We start from the raw sequence: 25,578 nt of genomic DNA on the forward strand, positions 1-25,578 counted from the left end.
GCTAATATATGGAACAAGTTTATGTCTGCACTGTGAGCCAAACCACAAATCTAAAACTTTTGACTCTCCCAGTAGCGTAGCATTTGAAAACACAGGAATTGGATGGTGCAGTTATGATCAGTAGTGGGAAGTATCCTCTCCCGCACATAGTCTGTATTTTTAATCTCAAGCATAGTTCAGTGACCACTGATTTCAGAAAGGGTTGCCACCATTCTGTGCGTTTCTGAATGGAGAAAGACACATTTCTGATTCAGAACATACTATGCATCCAAAGCTGTACTCTGTTTTAGAGATGAAGTTGTCAGTCTTTTTGTGATATCTAGAAGTCGTGGTTACTACACTGACTTAAGCCTGAAGTAATTTTGCAAAGTGGGCTGGACAAGGGCAGATAGAACTGAAATAACATGCAATCAATAAAGACTTTAAGGCTCCAGAATACTGGTGTGCGCTGATATAGTGCTGGCCTTAGACATTTAGTCACTGAACTAAAAAAAAATAAAGACAGTCCCACTATGGTCTGGTCTTCACTTAAAATAAATATATTTACAGCTGTGGAAATTGGAAGCCTTTTTAGAATGTCCTGTCCAAAGCAGGGTGCTTTACATTACTAAACCATGACTGGGTTTACCATGAAACAGTTGGGAATAGCTCTCACACGCACACACCTTCTCCCTCCCATTTTGTAGGAAGAGCTGGTTCAGTGTGACATCTGAACACATGGAAATATTATTACCAGTAACGATAAATTTACTCTCAGATCTGGATTAAAATCAGGATTAAATCACAGTTTAAATCTGTTTGGGAGCAAACTATAGTTAGCCATAATTATGTTCATGGCTTTTCAGTTGTTACAGTCAATCATAATTATTACTAATTAGGATGGGGGAAGTGTATGAGTCCTTGGGGTTCTCTTGATCACCAAACTATGAATTTGCCAGGCTTTTGTGTTGGCTATTTGTTGTAGATTCTGCTGGTCTTGACCTGTTCCTGGGTGGACAGTCCTGAAAGAAAGCTTCCGAAATGTAAAATTTCTTTAAAATTGAAAACTGATCTGTATTTAGATAAAAGAGTAGCTTGAAAAATACCATCCCAGTAGCACTGCATCATTCAGGAACACATGCGTCAGTATTTAGTGGGTTAAATACTTGCCTAGTTGGAGATCAATTTTGTTGTTTGGGGGTTCTCTAGGTCTTATTTTGAAGAGATGGGCAATTAACAGTTCAGTCCTATACATGTCTACTCAAAAGTAAGTCTCATTGAGTTCAATGGGGCTAAGTATATTTTCGTTTGTTCTCTACATTGGCCAGTCCTCTGTTGTTCTCTTAGGGTGCAGTCCCTTCAGGTTGACACTTGCTAGATGGAAGTCTCTAATCTCAGAGGTATCCAGGTATCCTGTGCCCTGCCAGGCTGCTGACAGCAGGGCAGGAGGAGCGACAGAGGTGATTTTCACCTCTCTATCCTCCTTTTTACATTTTTACCTCTAGATAGGCCCTAGAGCCTGTATAGAGGAGGCACACTGATGGGAGCAAGGCCAGGGCTGGAGAGGCCACTGGATTTTTCATATCTGGGCTTCTCTTCTCCCCACCTCCTTGTTTACCTGTGTGAGGTCAGCCTCAGAAAGCAGGCACCACCAGATGATCCAGAAGAATACCATGCTTGATGGTATCGAATGCAATTGAGAGGTCCAGAACCAGCACTCTCACTGTCCAGGTCCCAGCATAGGAAATGTAAGGCAGCCACCACTATCAGTCTTCAGATGGTTCTGATCAAAGGAAAAGCACGGGATGAGTGGATGGGTATTCCCCGGGCTGCAATCTGTTACACACTTAAGTGGGAGGTAGTCCCCATTGAGTAGATATGCAAGTGATTGTACTGTCAGTTTGTCACATCCCTGTGAGCACAATAAAGACTCAGACTGCATTTTCATAGAATAGTAGGGTTGGAAGGGTCCTGCAAGGCCATCGAGTCCAACCCCCTGCTCAATGCAGGAATCCAAGTCAGAGCATCCCTGACAGGTGGCTGACCAGCCTTGTCTTGAATGCCTCCAGTGTGGGAGATCCCACCACCTCCCTAGGTAATTGGTTCCACTGTCGTATTGCTTTAACAGGAAGTTTTTCCTGATGTTCAGCCGGAATCTGGCTTCCTGTAACTTGAGCCCATTCTTCCTTGTCCTGCACTCTGGGGTGATTGAGAAGAGATCCTGGCCTTCCTCTCTGTGACATCCTTTCAAGTACTTGAAGAGTGCTATCATATCTCCCCTCAGTCTTCTCTTCTCAAGGCTAAACATGCCCAGTTCTTTCAGTCTGTCTTCATAGGGCTTTGCTTCCGGTCCCCTGATCATCTTTGTTGCCCTCCTCTGAACCCTCTCCAGCTTGCCTGCATCCTTCTTAAAGTGCAGTGCCCAGAACTGGACACAGTACTCCAGATGAGGCCTAACCAGTGGTGAGTATAGGGGAACTAGTACTTCCCGGGATTTGGAAGCTATGCTTCTGTTAATGCAGCCCAAAAGAGCATTTGCCTTTTTTGCAGCCACATCACAAAAAAGCTTGTCATCCCTGAAAGACCAAGTGTGCAGTCTGGGAGTCGTCCTGGACTCTGAGCTAACTGGGCAAGCCCAGGTGGCTGCTGTGTCCAAGAATGCTTTTTACCAGCTTAGGCTGGTACACAAACTGCAGCCCTATCTGGAGAGGATGGACCTTGCCTCGGTTATCCACATACTAGTCACATCCAGGCTGGACTACTGTAATGCGCTATACATGGGGCTGCCTTTAAAGACAATTCAGAAACTCCAGCTTGTGCAAAATGCGGCTGCCTGAGTATTGGTGGGAGTGAGGTGATTTGCTCACATAACGCCTATGCTGTGCCAGCTGCACTGGTTACTGGTGCATTTCCGAGCCCAATTCTAAGTGCTGGTTTTGACCTTTAAAGCCTTAAACGGTTAATGCTGTTAACATTGTTGCTGGTTTTATTGTTGGCTTTTATTGTTTTTATGTTTTTATCACTTTTAATATTTTAACTGTTTTTATGTGTTTTATTGCTGTGAGCCGCCATGGGAGGGCTTCTGTCCTGAAAGACGGCCAAGAAATATTTTAAATAAGTAAATAAATAAACACTGTCTTATTTGAAATGTATGGAATAATCCACTCCCTGTTCAGATCTACCCTCAGGTGCTTCCTGTGGCCAAGAATACAATCGTAAAATGCAAAGGCAGTAAAAAAGACAACAGCCACTTCCACATCTACAAGAGTAAATTCCACATAGCACCAGGATAAAGCAAAACTCAAGAACAATCAGAAAACACTAATCAAAAGTTTTCATAAAGAGCTAGCTTTTCCCAGCTCCAGTCGAGTCTCCCGCTGTTCACATCCTGGTTGGGAGGGAGAGCAGTGTGCAGGGGAACCCCTGCTGGTCTCTCCAATCTCAGGCTGCGGTAACAGTTAGGACTCCTGTAGGAAGATTTTTCTAGGGGGCGGGACTTGGCCTCCAAGCCCTGCTCCCTGGAGGAACCCAAGGAAGCTCTGCATGCTGGATTGGGGAGGCCATCAGGCCAGATTAGGCCTGTGTGGCAGAGGTTCTGCACACCTGAACTACACACTCATTAATGCTCTTGCTGAACTGCAAGAGGTTGGTTAGGCAGGATTTTCTTTTCAGAAGCCTTGCTGATTCTTCCTCAGCATGGTTTGTTCTTCTATACTTTTAAATGTTCTGGTTTTAATAATGCTTTCCATTAATTTACTGGGATGTATATTAGGCTAACATGTTGGGCTAATGCATCTCTGTGAATTTTCTCTCATATTTGTTTAGGATATCTAGAAAGAAAGGAGGTGGTTGTTATTTTGCACCTTTTCTGCCACAAATTCACCATTCACAAATATGTACCTGACATTGGAGAATGCTATCCAACTGTATTTGGCTGATGGAAAGTTATTTGTCTGCTTTGATTTAGAGCTAGAATTATAGTGGTTATTATTATTATGACATGGCTAGCAAGATGGACCTTCAAGAAGAGTAAACTGGTTCAAAAGGTTTATTTGGGAGTTGTTTATTTATGATTTATTTCCTACATGGAAATAAGCGGAGGGTAGCACAAACATGTATGCAGCTAGTTTAACATGTGCATCCTGATGAATGTCTAAACTAATATTTTGGATGCGATTCAACACAATACCCTGTTTCAATGATGCATATTCTTGAAATACATGTAATATATATTGTCTTCAAGATCTTCCAGGCTTCTTGTGGTTTTCCCCCACCCGCATTTTATTTTGATAATAGGGACAATCCTTGCATTGACTTTTCCTCCTTTTGTCTGCATTTATAATTCTAAATTATTTACAAGTTAGAGGTTTAATGCTGATAAGCTAATGAAAAGTTTTCCTTAAGTATGTTATGCGGCATTGTCTTGAATTTATATCCCAGATTCTAATGAATATTGTCCCAGCTATCCTTATCTTAGAATTTGAGATGCCCTTTTTACAACTTCTAAAGCACAAAAGGACAATTTGGCTATCTAGATTTAATGAAAAGCACAGTGTTTTAACCAGGGTGAAGTAGATAATAGGTTTATGATAGTATTCTGAGAATGCAGCACATACAGAAATGAGAGGGCCTTCATTTTCCTTATAGTAATAGGCACCTAAATTATCTAGATATATTTCAGTCTGGTTCTTGACCTAGTTTTGGTTAAGAACTGCAGCAGGTGGCCTCTTTCTCTCTCCTATTCTTGCTATGCAAAGAAAAGAGGAGGCCCTGGTTCACATGTAACTACAACTCCTAGGGTATTTAACCCAGGAATTGTTGGGGCTCATAGCTTCCAATTTCAATTAACCCAGGAACGCCACTTTGTTGGGTTAACTGTGGGTTTTTAATCCTTAAACAACCCAGAGTTCTAGGTTTGGAAGGCATGATAGCAACCCAGAAATGGGGCATTTCTGTTTTGTTAATTGAAAGCAGAAGCGATGAGCGCACGGGAAGTAGCATGCTCACTTGCTGTCATGTGGCCATGCTTAACTATGGGTTAAACAACCCATAGTTGGCCGTTACATGTGACCTGGGTCAGTGTCCATCAGTTTTTCTTCAGACTAGCTATAGTACATTTATTAAACAAAAAGGTGATACTGAGGAGGAGGAACTGTTTATGAATTCATCACTGCCAGAGTGGATTAAGTGTCTCTAGCAGCCTTCTCCAACTGGTGTCCTCCAGATGTGTTGGATACAACTCCCACCATCTCCAGCCAGCATGATTGGGGGAAGGCTGATCCGTCGCCTTGTTTGCAGCTTCATTAATATACGAACAAGAATGTGTGGTGTGTGCTGATCAGGATCACACCTGCTGGCACTACATCCAACCTGTGCACATGCAAGTAAATCATGTATGCTGGGTCTATGCGTTTACACCAAAACATGGTGGAAGTTGAAGGGTCCTGGATAGCAAGTAGAAGAATTTATGTGTGTTTGGATGTATGCCTGTAGGCTGGGTTGTTGTTGTTCAGTCGTTCAGTCGTGTCCGACTCTTCGTGACCCCATGGACCATAGCACGCCAGGCCTTCCTGTCCTGCGCTCTCTCCTGGAGCATGCTCAAGTTCACAAATGGTAAATTTGAATGTGTGGAAGTTGGGATTGGGGTCAGTGGGTAACCCCCCCCCCCCGTTCATTTCTACCTGTATAAATGATTGAATAAGGCAACATGAGTACAGGTTGTAGGTGATGGTACTTTTTTTCTGTGTGAAAGAAGAGAGGGTATTGGGGTCCATAGGGTGTGTATAATATCCAGTATTAGGAGCAGCAGAGGTCAGTGTGTTTTCTTTAAAAAAACTCTATAAACTTGTTCATTAATAGTTGTGCATTCGTGTTTTAATTCAACCAGATAAGTAGCTCGTAATTATGATAAATATTCTAAGGTGGGTAAGGTATCATCACTTCAGACTTTTATTTGAAGCTTGCTTAGTGAACTTGCCTTACGTGTACACGCTCAGCCCCTGCAGTTAGCAACACTGCTGAAAGGATCCAAATAGAAGAAGACAGTTTGGTAACAAACCTCCCAGGGTTCATGAATTTTATTATCATATGCACATAACTTTTGAATACTTGACAACTTTTTTTCTTTCAAAAGGATGAATATTATAAGATCAGCATTAGTTGCTTGTCCTTGTGCTATAGAATTCTAGAACTTAGATAAAAAGGAGAATGCACAGTAGCTTGGAATATTTATTTTTCTGAGCCAAGCTGTTCTGTATGTGAAGTAGGGATGTGGCTGTCTCAAGGGGCAGTCACTGGCTTGCTGCTGATAATGGAAGGCCCATGTCTGACTTTTTTTTCCTTTTCCTCTAACATCAAATAGAAGTTACCATGTGACATGATGTCATCTCAGTATCAGTTTTGCTTTTCCGTGTCATTAGCGATCATTGGCAGAGGGGGTGGAAGGACTCCCATCATGAGGATTTTCATTTGATGTTGAATGGGGGACTAGATGAGGGGATGCTGTTTTTGGTGGCAGCCCCCATGTCAGGTGTAACATTTAGTGCTGCACTTTTTTTTGGTATGGCTTGATAATGGACAGTAAACATTAATGGGAAATAATTGGTTTATGCAGGGTGGGTCTTTGTGAATGTGTGGAAAAGAGCTGGAAAGAAGCAGCTTGGCTCTGGGCTGATATGACTTAACTGGGCTTGCTGTGAATCTGCTAGTACATTCCTACTTGTTTCTTTGCCCCTGTGATGCACGTTAAGCTTATGCATTTGTAAGTAGAATAATTTTTTAAAGACACCATACACCCTCCCCTCTCCTCCAAAGAAAAGGTGACCTACCTGCTGCCCTGAAGGTCCTATTCCTTGGTACAGAGAACACAAAACATGGTTCTGACTCAAGATGATCCAGGGTAAGTTCAGTTAGGTTGCAATCCTATACCCAGTTACCTGTGAGGAAGCTTCATTGATTTCAGTGGGACTAACCTCTGAGTAGTCCGTTACAAGATTATGCTGTTTGCTTAATTAACTTATTCTAGAGACCTCTATTGAAAGGGATCAGAATTTTACTAGAGAAAGATACATGATCTCTGGTCATTCCAGATATACATATTTCTATTTTATGATAACTTCTTCAGCTTTTACATGAGCCGCATAGCAGTACTTTGTGGTTTGTGTATATTTGGTGTTCAGATTTGGATTCATACAGAACTGATGGGCATGTTATGACTGCATAGATTAATCATACTGTGATGGAGTTCAGGATATACTAGACTTATATTTAATTGTGTTTTTAATTTTCCCCTCCCAGGAAATCTCTTTGGCTGATGTTGTATCTATATTATGTGTGTGCGTTGTGGGGAGAGACAATGGCTCAAACTAGTACTCTTAAATAAGCATTATCAAGCTTTGGAGAAAAGGCAGAGATATCTCTGAGAATAAAGCTGCATAAGGAATCTTGTTTTATAAAACAAGATCTTTGGAGTGTTGTAATTTGTCTAAGCTATCAGAGTTGCCAAATGCGGGTAATTACATAATTTCACACTTTTCCAGTAAAGTCAGACCCTGATTAAGCAGTTGACAGTCTGTGAGAGCTTGTTCATTGACAGTTGATGTCTGTATTCCCTAAATTTGTGGTGATTGCAATCTGAGTGAAGACACTGAGATTCAAACCATTTACACTGAAAGAGATTCCTCTTTGACAAATGGGGAAAGTTCTCTTTTCTGAGATGTGAAAATTTCAAATGCATAAATACTTTGCTGTTGTACTTTAAGCTATCTTACTTTCTGCTGATGCCAGGTCTTCTCAGTATCTTGGCTCTTGCTGTCTTTCACTGTACTTTATGTTTTTCATATTTATTTTATTCTTCTTTGCTGCTCTTTCTTCCCTCCATCTCCCTGTTACCCCTTTAAACAAAAGGATATGGTAATATAAACCCTAATAGGAAGAAGGCACTGTTTAACTCGGTTGGGGTGCTACTAATCCAATTGCCAAATGCAACCGTAGCACAGCATGCCTTTTAATTTTTAAGTAAAATGGAAACTTTGCATTCTAAATTTAGGGCACTATGCCACTTGTGTGAGAGAGCAGTATTTTATTCCATGGTTTCAACTTATAATGAATCCCATATAATGGGATTGATGATTATTTTATGTATTTGTCTGTGTATTTATTTTAAAAATTTATACCCTGCTGCTCAACCAAAGCAAGGTTCTCAAAGCAGCTTACGTTGAAACAATTAAAAACAGCCAATAAAGCAATTAAAACAAGTTCAGAGAGAACAATCTGTTAGCAGTAAACAGCTTTAATACAAAAACTAAAAGAACGGGGCAAATAAAAATGTGTTTATCTGGTGTTAAAAAGAGAACAGGATTGGCACCAGACATACCTCCCATTTTTAAAAAAAAAGGGGGGGGGGAGAAATGAAAAAAGCATTCCAAAATTGAGACACTACAACCAAAAAGACTCAAGTTTTGGTCACCACCTGCCCACCTCACCTTTGATGGTGGGGAAACCTAGAGGCTCTTAAGGAAGATGGTAATAACCTGGACAGGTTCATGTGGAAGAAACCATTCCTTTAGATACTTACGTTCCAAATCTTTTAGAGCTTTAAAGTTTAAAACCAACACTTTGTATTGTGCCTACGCCAAGCCCAAATCTGGAGCTTGATTCATCTAAGAGTGTCTGGAGTTATTTCTTTAACAATATTTATGAATTGCTTACATTAAAGAAATTTCTAAGTGATGTACAGGGGACAAGATTACCTTTCTGGGAATGTCTGTTGGAAAATATATATTTTTAGTTGGTGCTGAAAACACAGAAGGGTTGGTGCCTGTCTAACTGTAGTGGTAGGGAGTTCCAGAGAGTGAGTGCTATAATGCTAATGGCTCTATTATGAACCATGATTGACCAAACCTCCAAAAGCAATATACTCAAGCACCTTGTCCAGAAAACAAGACGTACATTCACATCTGACTGGATCCAGTCCTCAGGGTCCAAAGAGACTATAGAAATGGTTTCACAACTGCCTCCTTCAAAACGGCTAGAACAATCACCTCATAAAGAGACATTTATGACTTCCTAGATCAAGCTAGTCAACTCTTCCCTGCCCTCACAAGCACCTCAAGTCTCAACAACTGAAACTCATCCCAGTAACACATGACTAGGCAGGTCTTTAGATGCATTCATGGACCACGCTACAGGTAACGCAGTATCCAAGTTGCTATGGTTTCAAGCAATTTTAGCTTCAAAGTGCCCAGCAAACATGTCACAGAAGGTCTTTGAGGGTTCCTGAACACCCCCTTGATGGCCAAGATAAAGAAGCCCCATAATCACCTTGAACACCTCTGCTGAACAGCTCTCTGAGGACATGCTGGTGGAAAAACATTGCGTCTTTGCTGCCATCGCTGCCACAGAGTAGACTCAAATATGGGCTTTTGCCTATGTTTGGTAGGATTCTTGTTGAGTTTTAAACCACCTTGGTTCCAGCTATTTTTCTGTCACTTCCAGTCACCTGATGTAAAAAGGAGCCAGAGAGGCTATGCTCAGAAGAAAGGTTACTTAGAAATTAAAGGCCCATGTCATCCCTGTATTCAATAGAACATCCAAGGTTTTGACAGAAGTGCCTCTCATTTTACTAGGGCGCCCACTGTGTTGCAGAGAGTAGCTGTTACTGTAGGTCTAAACCTCACCATAAAGTAATCTGATCATGACCAAAAAAAATCTGACATCCCAATTGCTATCCTCCTGCCCTGATGAAAATGCCAGGTCCAGGGTGTGTGACCTGTTGCATGTGTTGGGGTGATGATATATTGGGACAGCTCCATGGTTGCCATGGGGGTGATGAACTCCTGAGCTGAACCCCAACAAAAACATGCCCCATATCTAATGGCTTATTGCCATCTAGGAGATATCTTATATACAACAAATATGCTCATTGTTGTAAAAATTCCAAAATTCTAAACCTTATAAAAATGTCAAAAATCATATTGTGTGGAAATCCCTCATAGTTTCTCTTTAAGAATCCTTGGGATGATCTGTACAAATTCAGGAATATTTGCCTGGAATGTTTTTAGAAACTTTGAGGATCATTCTGATTATTCATAGACTGTTTCTACATTAAGTAAGCCCGCCACAAAACCCCACATTCTTTCCCGAGCTTCCTGCTTTCAGTTTCTTTGTGGGATTAGGAAAGGCTTCTTTACACGGCAGCCGCATAGTTTGAACTGAGGGAGTGCCTCCTTCCCTCCCTGGCATGTGTGCAAAGGAGCGGGGTGGTGGTGATGGTGGTGTCTTGTTTTCGTAGCTTACCTTCTGCTGTACTCTTTTCTCACAGCCCCCAGGAAACCTCTGACTTATTTCTGAGTAGACATAAAATGCAAGATTGTGCTGTACATCTGCAACCCTTGGCACACTTATGTGGGCGTAAGCTGCACTGAACTTAATAGGGTGCTCTGAAACAACAGAGGAGGTTGCTTCCAAGCTTGGTGGGGTGGGGGATAAGATGCATCTCACTTTGTTGCAGGGAGGCATTTTATCCTCTTCTCCCTCCAACTGAGAAATATGGAGGCAGGAGATGCAATTGGCAGGCGATTCTTGCCCTCGCGCCTGTCAAATCTAATCTTGACCGCGACCCCAACAACTGAAAACAAACACCCACAGCAGGCAGACACAGCAATTTCTTCCGCTGTTGAAGAATTTTACAGGGAGGTCATGGCACTCCTGTTCTGTGCGCTGGAAAAAATACCAAATTTTTTGCATTTGGGAAAAAAACACGAGATAGGCTGGAGGAAATGGCAGGAGATGGCCTGGAGGGTAACAGGTCATCTAAAGAGCCCACAAACATCCGAGAGAGAGCCATCTCAATAGCAGGATAAAAGCTCCATGTGATAAACCCCACAGATTATTACATTTTACCTTAAGAATGTCTGCCTGGCCTAGCATTCAAGATTGCTGTACCTTTTCAGATCAAAAATATTTATGGAATGCTCTTCCATTGTTTCTCTCGGTACTTCAGTCTTCATTTGTTTGCATTAAAGCTATATCTGAGAGCACTGGCTTGGCTAGTCTATTGACATGTTCCAATGTGTTGAAAATTCTGTAGTAATAGTAAACTCAGTTCAACTGTTGCCTGGCATCAGCCGTTAAATCAGGCTGTAGCAGAGAGAGTGAAGGACTAGTTCCTGTTTGCTTTTTTCCTTCCTTCCTCCCAGTCCTTTCTCCTTTTGTGTTATGTCTTTTAGATTGTAAGTCTGAGGGCAGGGACTGTCTTAATATTTATCTTTGTAAGCCACTCTGGGGGCCTTTTTTGGCTGAGGGGTAAAAATCCTTCTCATAAATAAATACATAAATTCTGTAAATGCTAATCCTTATGTAGTCAAAACAGCACCATGCACTAACAAATTGGAGGTATCAGCAAGCTTGGGGCAACTCCAACGTTTGCAGAAGTGCAAACCAACTTTGCGGGATGGGGGGAGATGACTAAGAGGGAACCCCTCCAAAAGCTCAATGGAGACTGAGCATCTTCAGTGGGCAGGGAATGTTGACGGACTGTTGGGGGGAAAATGGAAAACCAAGGCAAGGGGGAATGGAGTGGAGTATCCGGGACAAACTCATAACTGGCTGGCTGGAACCCTGAATAGGAGTACACTGCAATATATTGTTGGAGGTCTCATGTGTCCTGTATGATTTTTCACAGTCACAAAAGATGTGAATAAAAAAAAAAAATCAAACCCTGTCAAATTTTGGTATTTTAGCATCCATTCCCTATGACTGAATAGTAGCGTGATCAATTATTGGAAAGAAAACAACTTCAATTTTTGATTGTTCCTTTCCAGGACTTCTTGTGTTGTTCTATGGTAATGGGCTCTCAAGTTTCTTGTTCAGAGAATTTACAAATGAAATTACAGTTTCACAAAAAGTGCAGGACTTTGAGGTATTCTTAGAAAATCTTTCAAACCTCCTTCTCCCCCCCCCCCTTACAATCCTTTGGTTAAAAAACTCTCTGCCCTGGTTACAAGCTGCATTTTCATTCTTCCCCTCTCTAAGGTAAAAACACTCATGCGTGGGGGTTCTCTGTGGATTTCTCTCATGTTTTTCAATACTCAGAATAATCTGAACATTCACAACTTATTTCCCTAGAATTTATACTCCTAAGAAATGGCAGGATTTTCTCTAAGTATTTATGTTCTTTCCAGCTTGTGGGGAAATCTTTCTTTCTACTACAAGAAAACCTCAGACTTAACCCCCCCCCCCCAACACATTACATAGCTATCTTCACCTCTAAGTTGCTAGCCTTTATAGCTCTGTTTTTTTAATTGTACAGTGCAAATTTGTTTTTGTACATCTCTAAAACAATTTATAATTTCAAACATTCTCTCTTCTATAGGAGAGTTTTTGAAGAGTGAACAGTGTTATCTTCCAACTCTAAGAATTTTCATTTCCAAGAAATAACACATTTTAGGCTCAATTATTGACTGCCCTGCCTGGGAGGAGTGCTTAGGTCCTCCAGAAAAACCATCACATAATAAGCAGATAATTAGTTATTCTTAAGGCAGAGTTCTATGACTTTGAAATACATTTCACAGTCCTAACTATCTCAAATCTTGCAAACTCACCCAGATCTGACTCCAAGAGTTCTGTTTATCTCCTTTTCAGATTTATCTTTTGACAGTACAATATGATACAGACTATTTCTGTATCCTAACAGTCACAAACACAATTTGTTTAAACAATCCTTTGTTTGTTTAATTTTAGCAATCTCTATTTTGAATCCCTTCTGACAACAGCTTTGCTCCCAGAATATCCATACAGGGCAGGCTTTCTCCATCTAGGGTTTGCCTTTAAACATGTGACAGGGGACTCAGCGGTTTCATTCAGTTCTACCTGAGCTAATCCCATGAGGGCACCCTCTTTTTACCTTCAGAGATATCACCTTGCACATACTTAAAAGGACAAAAATATATTTCCTTATTGCTTCGAGAAAAGGAAGCAGTTGTCTCTCCCCCCCCAAATTATTTCAGTGCTGCTCTTCAGTTTGATTTCAATATTAGCAATACATCGTAACAGAAATCCTCAATGCTTCCATGAAAAAATGGATGTTCTATCTGTGCTTCTATGAGAGAAATAGACTAGGAGAGGAGCAATTGTACTTCCAATCCAAGTCAGTTAGCAGATTGCATTACAAGCTGTTTCTCTGCTAAGGAACAGCCACTTAGTACTGGACAAATGTCCTCTTATCACATGTGCCAATATGCTGCCATCTTTGGTGGAGCTTAGATCCCTTAGCAAAAACATCATACAAGATTGCCTGCAGCTCCCTGCATGTGTGTGTTTCTGCATAATTCAGACTGCATGCCAGACTTCTGCAACCTTGGCCCTGGACTTGGTGGTTCCTCATTACTGAAGGATCCACTTGATGTTGGGACTATTTATGGAATCAGTGGGCAAGCATTTAATTTTCTATCAGATAACAAGAGTAAGGAAACTGAAGCAAGCAGAAAAACAGGATAAGTTAGTGGTTTTCAGTAAGTCTGCTTACTTGTGGACTGCTCAGTTTTTATAAACTCGATCCTGCAAATCTGCAAGAAAGATCTGATTCAACCATTTGACTTCGGGCTAGCAGTGTTGTTCACTCTGTTTTCCAGCAAAAACAGACCAGGGTCTGAATGCTTGCTGCTGGATGGGAGGGGCTTTGAAAGTAGGAAACTCCTTCCTACATGACTAAGATAAACTGTTACCTTCGTGGCAGTGTAGGTGGAGTAAAACACTGGGATAGGCTGGTTGGCAAGTTGGACTGCTGACATATACATATACATATATATATATATATATATATATGTGTATATATATATATATATATATATATATATATATTTGCCTAGTCATGCTGAACTGTTCCTCATGGAGTAATATAGGCTCCAGGAGGGCCTCTTGGCTCTACACCTAATAAGATAACTAAATCCTAAACCACTAGTTAAACCAAATATATATTTATGTAGTATCTCTGTGCTTGCAACATAGTTTGCTGCCTTTTAAAATTTGATGTGCCATGCCAGGGTTTGTGATAATGATCCAACTCTTTCTTTTGTACCTAAAATTATTAGAATTTTAAAGTTCAGCAAGTTAGCAAAATTGAACACACAGAGTTCCCATGATCGTGAACCCTACCTTATCAGGGTTTCCAGTCACAGGGTCTTTGTAAATGCGTCCAGCTGAATGCACTTACAGAGCCCTCTTCAGGCTAGGTACTGGGCACATGTGGGCACTGGGGGTGGAGCTTACATGAATGCCCATGTCCCCCTACACACTTTACCCCTACATAAGAGCAGGTGAATACCTGAATAGGGCCAGGGTTGTTACCAGGGTGATTCTGTCTTTCTGTAATCTACCCATGATGTGATTTGCTATCAATGGAAGTGTGGCTATCCCACTTGAATGTGTTAGAGAACTGCAGTTTGTCCTTTAACCTTACCTTCATGATGATGAATAAAAGGGCATGTAGTAGCAGTATACAAAATTGACATTTTTTTATTTCTAACTTCACTTGTCGTCTTTCTTGTAATTTTATACGTTTGCACTGCTGTGTTTAATGATCCCTTTCCTGGCTATGATGAATTGAAATAGCTCATACCAAACTGACCTATTATTCTCCATTAGTTCTTCCTTACTGGTAAGTTAGATACGCCCTGGCTTCTCTCAGTGGATGTTGCCTTCTGGATAATGGAGGTGTCCTCGATGCAGGTTAGAGATAATCTGCATGCATTTGTGATTTTATTTAAAAACAACTGTGCAGCAACTGGTCTTTTGTCTCATCTGCTGCACAGTTAGAAGTAGGTGTAAGAAAAATCCATATAAGTATGTTTGTACCTTCCCTTGCACTGTACATTGAAGTATGCCCAGAAATATAGAATCATAGAATAGTAGGGTTGGAAGGGGCATATAAGACCATTGAGTCCAACCCCCTGCTCAATGCAGGAATCTAAGTAAAAGCGTCCCTGACAGATGGCTGTCCAGTTTCATCTTGAATGCCTCCAATGTGGGAGAGCCCACCACCTCCCTAGGTAATTGGTTCCATTGTCATATTGCTCTAACAATCAGGAAGCTTTTCCTGATGTCCTAGTGCCTGACTGTTCAGAAGCCTAAAAACTGGATTCTAGTAACCTAAGCGAGGTTAGAAGGGTCCAACTTCATCAGAACTGTTCAGTTTATCAGAAGTAGATCTTTTTATTTTCTCTAATGGAATCATATATGAGGACATGGGAAGAGCCCTGCTGGATCAGAGCAAAGACCGTAGTCCAGATTTCTGTTGCCACGTCAGGCCAACCAGATGTCCAGGGGAAACCCACAAGTAGGACAAGAGGGCAATAGCTCTCTCCCAGCTACTAGTGTTCAGTGGCATACTTTCTGTCCTATTCACAAGGCTTAGGCTTGCATAGGGAATAATGGTCCAAAGTTGAACCCCCTCCCCCAAAGTCCAGTTCAGTCAAGGAGGAGGCAAGGAGAAGGTCAACTCAGTCCAAGGTCAAAGCCAGCAAGTTCTCAGAGCACAGTAATAGACAAGGATTTAGCAAGAAGAGTGGTCAAAGGCAGTCCAAGATTACTTACAGGAGTCCAAGAGTCAGCAGCATGGGAGATCAGTTCAAAGAATAGCAAGGTCAAGGAAGCTTCTTGAGGAGGCAGATCTGAAGGCATCACCCCTGAGGTCCCAGGACCATCTTGAGTAGTCCTGGCATCTCTGAGGCATCCTGTTCCCTGGGGACATTTGGCTCTTAAGGTTCAAGTTCTTTCCCTGATTAGGAATCCCCCAGGGGAGTCATGACACAGTTTTTGATGCTGGAGATAATATATCACCATCATGATTATATATATATTCTATTTATGTAAGCAAATTAGCTGTTTAATTTGTTGAGCCCTGTTGGTGCTTGAGAGACACTTTATGTTGAACTTCAGAATGAGAACATTCAGTATCCAAGATTGTTTTCTGTTTAGTTGTCTAGTGAAGAAGATAATCCTCTCTGTTTTGGACTCTGGGCAAGCCTATGCTCCCACCATGCTGGTGGACAGCTTAATTCGGTGTAACACCAGTGTAGGTTCCTATGTATACTGAACAGAAAAACTGAGAAGGATACCACTCCAAAATACTGAGAACATAGTGATTCTGCTAGTTTGTCCCAGCATCCACAGCAATGCCCCTGGCACACACCAATCAGGGAAGATACTGCTGAAGATACCCCATGTTAGCCATACATGTATGGGGCCAATCCAGACACAATGTTGAGGAAATGCTCCCACAACATCATCTTACTATGGTGCAGGCAGTAAGAGCACAGAAACTCAGAGGCACCAGGTATCCCTGCACCCAGGGGTTCAAATCCTCTTATACTACTCTCACACAAAGACTTTTGAACTACCAGCACACATGGAAGGAAGGGCAGTACAATACAACTCCTGAAGAGCTTGCTTGGGAAGAAGCATGTTTGTATAACAAATACATACTTTCCTGGGACAAGGGTTCAAGTCCCCATTGGTGAAGCAATATCCAGTAGTGGGGGCGCGGAAAGGAGTGGGGAGACGACCCCTATCTGATAAACCCCATCCAAAAACAAACATCCGCTGTAAAGAACTGAAAGTTTTTATTGAACAGTGTCAGAGGTAGAATGAGTTCTAGAAGCAGAAGGAGATGAATAAGATTATCAAACATCATATTGTAGCAGAGCGCCTTTGCCCATTAAATCTTCATAACAGACAGTAAGGTAGCATATGTCTTTCTCCCCATTGCTCCACCCCCATCCTGGGCATGGCTTTGCCAATACATAACTGTTTGTCCAACAGTTTGCAAAAGTATTGGAGCCCACTGAAGAGGAAAGCTAGCTACTGCACAGAGGAACAGCTGCTGGTGGTCATGCTGTGCGTCTGTGTGGAAGGACTTGTCCCCTGAGCCCAGGGAGAGCTGCCCTGGAGAGCTAAGAGAGATAGGAGCAGTGATGAGTAAAGGTCAATGGCTGGAACACATAGCACTGGTTCTCACAATGAAACAAGCTGCTGTGGTTTAAATAAGCTTAAATAAGCCATGGTGGCTTGTTTAAATCGGTGCATGCCAGGTGCTATTAGCCTAATTACCCACCTGGGTGCGCCTTGTTGTGTTGTCTGAACCTGGGTGGCATGGCTTGTTCGCGGGAGGAACCAACTCTCAACCCAACAACGGCCATGGATTATTTGAGGTTGATGACATGACAAACTGCGCCTGTACAGGTAATTAGGCTAATATTGCCCACGCTGCCAATTTAAACAAGCCACCATTGCTGCTTGTTTCATTGTGCAAACCAGGTCATAGTTTCGGAATAGGGATGTTCAGAGGGTGTTTGTGCACAAGTGAGAGGGTGCTGCCACCTAGGTGGTTTCCCAGTCCCTTTGCCTTATCCTTCCCCCTACTAGGGGAGAAGGATAAGGGGAATCATGCCTACTAGCATGATTCCCCTTCATGGATCACTGCCTTGTTGTGGTGAAGGGGCTTGTGTAACTCAGTGAAGCCATAAGCTATGCTGTGCAGGGCCACCCAAGACAGACAGGTCATGGCAGAGAGTTCTGACAAAATGTGGTCCACTGGAGAAGGAAATGGCAACCCACTCCAGTATTCTTGCCAAGAAAACCCCATGGAACGTATCACAAGGCTAAAAGATATGACGCCGGAAGATGAGTCCCTCAGGTCGGAAGGTGTCCAATATACTACTGGGGAAGAGCAGAGGGAATTTCCAAGTAGCGCCAGAAAGAGTGAAGCGGCTGGGCCAAAGCTGAAAGGACACTCAGCTGTGGATGTGTCTGGTGGTGAAAAGAAAATCCGATGCTGTAAAGAACAATATTGTTTAGGAACCTGGAATGTCAGATCAATGAATCAAGGTAAGCTGGAGGTGGTCAAACATGAGATGGCAAGACATCGACATCTTGGGAATCAGCGAATTAAAATGGACAGGCATGGGCAAATTTAATTCAGGTGACCATCATATCTACTACTGTGGGCAAGAATCCCTTAGAAGAAATGGAGTAGCACTCATAGTCAACAAAAGGGTGGGAAAAGCAGTACTGGGGTACAATCTCAAAAACGATAAAATGATCTCAGTACGAATCCAAGGCAAACCATTCAACTTCACAGTAATTCAAGTGTATGCCCCAACCACTGAGGCCGAAGAAGCTGAGGTTGATCGGTTCTATGAAGACCTACAACACCTTCTAAAACTAACACCAAAAAAAGATGTCCTCTTCATCATAGGCGATTGGAATGCTAAAGGAGGAAGTCAAGAAATCACCGGGATAACAGGCAGGCATGGCCTTGGTGTACAAAATGAAGCAGGACAAAAGCTAATAGAGTTTTGCCAAGAGAACACGCTGATCATAGCAAACACTCTTTTCCAACAGCACAAGAGACGACTCTACACATGGACATCACCAGATGGTCAATATCGAAATCAGATTGATTATGTCCTTTGCAGCCAAAGATGGAGAAGCTCTATACAGTCAGTAAAAACAAGACCTGGAGCTGACTGTGGCTCAGATCATGAGCTTCTTGTTGCAAAATTTCGGCTTAAATTGAAGAAAGTAGGGAAAACCACTAAACCATTCAGGTATGACCTCAATCCTATCCCTTATGAATATACAGTGGAGGTGAGGAATAGATGTTAGGGATTAGACCTGATAGACAGAGTGCCTGAGGAACTATGGACGGAGGTCCGTAACATTGTTCAGGAGGCAGCAACGAAATCCATCCCAAAGAAAAAGAAATGCAAGAAAGCCAAGTGGCTGTCTGATGAGGCTTTACAAGTAGCTGACGAAAGAAGGGAAGCAAAAAGCAAAGGAGAAAGGGGAAGATATATCCAACTGAATGCAGAGTTCCAGAGAATAGCAAAGAGAGACAAGAAGGCCTTCTTAAATGAACAATGCATAGAAATCGAGAAAAACAACAGAATGGGAAAGACTAGAGATCTCTTCAAGAAAATCAGAGATCTCAAGGGAACGTTTTGTGCAAAGACGGGCATGATAAAGGACAAAGAAGGTAGGGATCTAACAGAAGCAGATGAGATTAAGAAGAGGTGGAAAGAATACACAGAAGAACTATACAGGAAAGATCTGAATGTCCCTTATAGCCATGATAGTGCGCTCACTGAACTTGAGCCGGACATCCTCGAGAGTGAAGTCAAGTGGGCCTTAGGAAGCATTAGTAACAACAAAGCTAGCGGAGATGACAGTATTCCAGCTGAGCTATTTAAAATCCTAAAAGATGATGCTCTTAAAGTTCTGCACTCAATATGCCAACACATTTGGAACACTCAACAGTGGCTGCAAGACTGGAAAAGGTCAGTTTACATTCTAATTCCAAAGAAGGGCAACGCCAAAGAGTGTTCAAACTACCGCACAATTGCGCTCATTTCACATGCCAGCAAGGTGATGCTCACAATCCTACAAGCTAGGCTTCAGCAGTATGCGAACCAAGAACTACCGGAAGTACAAGCTGGGTTTCGAAGAGGCAGAGGAACTAGAGATCAAATCGCCAACATTCGCTGGATCATGGAGAAAGCAAGAGAATTCCAGAAAAACGTCTATTTCTGCTTCATTGACTACGCTAAAGCCTTTGATTGTGTGGATCACAACAAACTGTGGCAAATTCTGAAAGAGATGGGAGTACCAGACCATCTTACCTGTCTCCTGAGAAACCTGTACGAGGGTCAAGAAACAACGGTAAGAACCAGACATGGAACAACTGATTGGTTCAAAATTGGGAAAGGAGTACGACAAGGCTGCATATTGTTGCCCTGCTTATTTAACTTGTATGCAGAGTACATCATGAGAAACGCCGGGTTGGATGAGTCACAGGTCGGAATTAAGATTGCCGGGAGAATTATCAACAATCTCCGATATGCAGACGATACCACCCTAATGGCAGAAAGCGAAGAGGATCTAAAGAGCCTCTTGTTGAGGGTGAAAGAGGAGCGTGCAAAAGCTGGTTTGAAACTCAACATTAAGAAAACGAAGATCATGGCATCTGGCCCCATCACTTCCTGGCTTATAGAAGGGGAAGAAATGGAAGCAGTGACAGATTTTACTTTCTTGGGCTCCAAGATCACCGCAGACAGTGACTGTAGCCATGAAATTAAAAGACGCTGGCTCCTTGGGAGGAAAGCTATGGCAAACCTAGACAGCATAGTAAGAAGCAGAGATATCACCTTGCTGACAAAGGTCTGTCTAATCAAAGCTATGGTTTTCCCAGTAGTAACGTATGGCTGTGAGAGCTGGACTATAAGGAAGGCTAAGCGCCGAAGAATTGATGCTTTCGAACTGTGGTGCTGGAGAAGACTCTTATGAGTCCCCTGGACTGCAAGGAGGTCAACTCAGTCAATCCTAAAGGAAATCAACCCTGAGTGTTCATTGGAAGGACAGATACTGAAGCTGAAGCTGAAATATTTTGGCCACCTAATGCGAAGAGAAAACTCTCTGGAAAAGACCCTGATGCTGGGAAAGACTGAAGGCAAAAGGAGAAGGGGACGGCAGAGGATGAGATGGCTAGAATGCGTCACGGATGCAATGAATATGAACTTGAGCACGCTCCGGGAGAGAGCGCAGGACAGGAAGGCCTGGCGTGCTATGGTCCATGGGGTCATGAAGAGTCGGACACGACTGAACGACTGAACAACAACACTAGGGGAGAGCGTGTAGTGACTGAGAGAATATTCATTTCCCCTTTGAGAGGGAGCCCTGTCATCCAAGCAGTAGGCTTCCTGGTAGGTATTTATATACTGCTTTGGATGTGCTGTGATAATCAGGATCCTATACATCGTGCAGTGTGAGGTCTGGTTTCATATCCTGGTTAGTGAGCAGGGATCAAACCATAGTTCTTTGGTTTGGATGTAATGGTAAACTGTTATTTCAGCTCTGACCCAGAGCCAGGGTTTCCAGAGTACATTTAGGAGTTTACTCACCTTCATTTTAATCTTGTTTGACCAAGACTGCATGTAGTATTAAAATTAGGCGAGGGCAAGGGGGATCTTGCACAAGAGAGTAAAGGACTAGGAGATGGTGCTTGCAAACCTATGGCCTGCACCAAAAGCCTAATATTAAACCTTTACTTCAGTTCTAGATACGAAACATTCTTTATTAATTAGGTTACTGTGCACACTGCTGATCTTTATCTCTATTTTGAAGCCATATTTTGACTGTACTAGCTGCAGACTGAGTGCATTGTTTGGATGTTAATTATTGTCTTAAATGGCTGATCTTAAATATATTTTCACAGAAGCGAGTCTTACCAAGTTCAATAGGACATGCCTTCTACTAAGTGTGCTTAGCATTTCAGCCAAAGGTTTTAGTCTAGTTGCCTTTCCTTGAGACTTTCTCCAGTGGTTCTTTGTCCTGTAATAAGATCGATAATTTTAAAAAATGTTATAGAAGAAGTATACCAACACTCTGTATGGAGTGGAAATTTTACAACTGAGTTATAAATCCCAGAAACAATGTGGTTTATAATGGGAAAGCTATAGGGGAGAATGGAGGGAGCGAAATAATACGTATGTAACCTTTCCCCTCTTTTTAGTGAATAGACCATTTAAACTAAATTAAGTAGAGGATGTAAATTCTATTGTTTCTCTTTTTAAATATTTCATGTCTGATTTTATAGATAAAAATTACATTTAACAATAAATACGAAGAAGAATTTATACAGCCTGTTCTGGTTTGATATGGAACAGCAAATCCCATTTCTCTTCAGCTGTAAAGAAAATTCATTATTATGTCTTTGGTTGTAAGAGATGGCTTCATTGTGATTAGTTACACTGGTAATAAAACAACCTTTTTAGAAATGGCAGAAGATACATGGGATCTCACGTGTCTGATTTTAATGCCACTGGATTTGTTCATTTTCTGTCTTTTTCACAAATCCTTTCCTTCTTCTCTTCTTATCTCTGAGCCCATTTTAAGGCATGCAACGTACTTTAAAAATTGATAAACTCATATTTACTTAATGGTTTAAAAACATGTATTTGTACTTCTGGGGAAGTCAGAATCAATATGGTGGGCTTATCCTACATGGCCTGAGGTAGATATAATACTGGATCGCTGCAAACCAGGTTTGCGAATTGGGAGACAGCCTTGGGAACATGTGCACTATCTATCCCCCCCCCCAACTCCTGTACCGTGAATTCCCCCTCCCCTTCATGACCTGAAGACATGTCCAGCTGCGGCACTATTTCAGTCCTCCAACCCTTGGCAGGAGCTGGGGAAAAGGGTGAGGAACACATACTCAGCTATTTTATATTCGTATGGTAGATATGGAGTGATGTCACTATGCTAACTACATTTGTGCCAGCTCGAATTTGCGGCTTACAAGCCTTTAAAAGTTGGGATATATCCCAAGAAGTGCTCAGAGCTCTCACCTGTAGGGTTGCTATTGATCTATGTTTTCTGAGAAATTTGAGGCACAACTGGTGGTGGCTGCTTCTGTAAAACTGGGTTATGAAGGGCTGGAGTACAAATCCAAGAACGAGAACTAGAACCAAAGAAAACAATTGTCACTGTTTTCTTGGGAGATAAAAGTAAAACTGTTTTGAAGTACAACTTGTAAAACAAAAATGCTTTGAGCATGAAAATCTACATTACTTAAACAGGTACAACAGATTGTGTTTAAATTGAATCTAAATATGAAATATGTTTCAGAGCACATTCTGGGGTAAGGGTTTGCATTTTAAGGAAGCGTTTACTCAAAATATTGCTCTTACGAGAAAGCATTGTTTCAGTTTTAGTCTCTTTGTGCAAAGTGGCCACCAGGTGTCATCAGAATGCTTTTCTTATGCTGACGACTACTTACTTTATGTGGGTTTTTAACTTCAAACTTTTACAGATACACTAATAGTAAATCTAATGTGAAATATTACCCATATCTCTTCAGTATATTGTGGCATTAAGCTTCCATTGAAATAACGGAAAAGATTATGGCTTAGATACCATAGGACAGGGGGCAAAGTTCCTAGTGGTTGGGTAAGGGGACAAATTGTTGGTTTTTAGCCATGCTTAAACCCAGTCCCAGTTTTAGCACCCATGCTGGAGCAGTCATCTGCATTCCTACATCAGCAGTGATCCCCTATATTTTCCAGGGTACAGTTGTGCCATGCAAGGGAAATTCAGCTGCTCAGCAGGGCCAGTTCAAGGTTTGAGGGGGCCCTGGGCGAGCTACCTTACGACCCCCAACACAGCCCTGGTGCCTCCCCCCTGGGCCTATCCTGGTGAATGAAGATAGGAGTGGCTGCTGCAGTTGCTTTGCTTGGGGCTTCTCTGCTGAGCAGCATTGCCTGCAGTTGCCTGTCCCAGCTACCACTTACAGCCTACTCCCCGTAAGGTCACCAGGAGGTAGATATTTTGTGGTACAGAGGCATTCTGGAGATATAAAGATGGCGGCTGCTACAACCACTTTATGTGGCACTTCTCTTTAGAGGGAAAAAGCTGTCTCTTTTTTTAAATTAAGGATAACAACGTCAGCCCTAGTGGACTTTCTGGGGCCCATGGGCCCTTTTTTTGTCCCGCTGTGCTGTGTGCTGATCCTGGGCCTGCTGTTCAGCAGTGCAGTGTGAGGAGCAGAAAAAGAGCAGGAATGTACTAGCTCCCTTGTGTGGTGGTCTTTTCAAAATATTCTATTGTATGTAGCAGAAAAGGAAGGGATTAAGCACTATAGACACAGTGCAGCAGTGGCTCAGGGAACAGCACTGCAGTTCAGCTCCCAGAATGCTCGTAGTTCACGAATTCCCACAGCCAAAGGATATATCCTGACACTTAAATGATATGCAGAGTTTGTTAAGCTGATGTTAGTGCTCAAAAGAGGAGAGCAGTACTGGAGACAACATGTTGAAACAGATCTGTGACTCAAAAATCTCTGAGTAATTTATCTGAAAACAGACAAAAATGCAGGCAGCTGTGTTGGTCCATTAAAAAGAAATACAAACAGCAATGGTTAGCATAATCCTTTTGTTTAGGATCAGTTTTTAAAAAGCAATAAGCACCTTTTCTCCAGACTGGTCATTACTTGCTTGCTAGTTTGTAATGTTTTATTTGGCTCTAAATAAAGGGCTTATACTACTGTCATTCTTTGTATATAATCTAATGTATCAGCATAGCTGCCTGCATTTTTGTTGTTTTCTCCTTTGGGGAATGCAGAGTTTAGCCAACCAGGAAAGGGATCCTAGAACTGGAGGAAGATGATGACCTAATGATGGGGCTTTGTCTAAGAGGAAGCAAGATATCCTCCAGCCACTAGGTAATCCTACCCAATTTGGTTTCTGATAACAACTATCTAAAATTAATTTCCAGTGTTGGTAATATAAAGACTGCCACATTTTTCTTGTAAGGCAAGGAGGAGAAATAAAGAAAAACATGACAGACCACTTTGTTGCTGGGCATTGTCCCTGGCAAAAGGATGATTGTTTACAGACTGTTGCTGTTTGGACTACCAGAAGGTTTGAACCTCTATTTGAGGGGAGCTTGAGGCTATAGGCACCACTTGCTGCCCTACTAACTGTTGGGCTATGACACTGGTTGTAAGAGGAATTGTGGGTTCTTCCTGACATCATGTTTGTGCCTTGCATGTAGGTCAGGTTTATGGAATGGGTTACATGCTGTCACTACATTGTTGCTGTTACTGCATGTTGAACTGCTGATTTCCATGCATGCCTAAAGGGGATCCCGGGAACAATATTGTGATCGGTAGTTAGCAATGGAGTGGAATTTGCTAGGAATTCTTGTGGCCATCATTACTACGTTTCCTCTGTTTTTCTTTCTGCTGCTATGATTCTGTATTTTTGATGCTGTTTCTGGAAGAGTATAGGATCCCAAGAGGTTATGGAAGTGTAACCTCCATGATAAAGAGAGCCATCTTAACTGGACTTTAGTATTGTCCTGTTAATCTTGTTTCATTTTGAGCCAGTCATATTTTCTTAATGTATTTCAGTTTGAAGACAGTTCATTATTTAATTGTGAAACTGCCAATCCAAGAAATAATAATCATCTCCCCTTTTCCCCAGTTGCCCTTTTAACTGAATGGCCATGCTATCTTATAGTACTGTGTCAGGGCTGTCAAAAACAAAGGTCAAACTTTTTAAACTTGAATTCTCAGAATGGGCATGTTATTTATGCCACAACAATGAAACAACTTGTGTTGGATTAGTTCCATTTTAAGCATGCATTCCTATTCAAATGAGCAAATGCTGGAACCAAGCAACAGCTATATGTTCCAGAGTAATGGAACTCAAGACTATACTCTTGTTAAAAATGTTCTGTTTTCCAGAAAGACTGAAAGCTTGTTTCTTTCACTGGTGAACATCCGTTGCTAACATGAGTGAATACTTGCATGTGCTTGATTGTTCTAATAGCTGTTCCACTTTCTTCCAAAGAACTAAATAATCCTTACTTAGATGTTCAGGCATATTCTTCACTGAGATATCATTGCTTTGGGCACTGTGTTTGAAAATGTTTACTGAAATCATTAGCTGAGAATGTCCCTGTAGCCTTTTTAAACAATAGGTTATATTCTATAAGTTATGTATTGCATTAGAATAAAACACTACCTGTTTTTATATACACAAG

The 25,578-nt window shown here is 41.8% G+C and overlaps 1 protein-coding gene across 9 annotated transcripts in view; it reads left to right on the top strand.

The window, feature by feature from the left end:
• The window catches only part of ZNF407 (zinc finger protein 407), a 565,758-nt gene that overhangs the window by 4,050 nt on the left and 536,130 nt on the right, over window positions 1-25,578 (top strand). The gene's annotated exons all lie outside the window — the stretch shown is intronic.

This window comes from Heloderma suspectum, chromosome 4 (assembly GCF_057233095.1).
Source record: "Heloderma suspectum isolate Gila_16-S chromosome 4, 16-S_ref, whole genome shotgun sequence".
NCBI lineage: Eukaryota > Metazoa > Chordata > Lepidosauria > Squamata > Helodermatidae > Heloderma > Heloderma suspectum.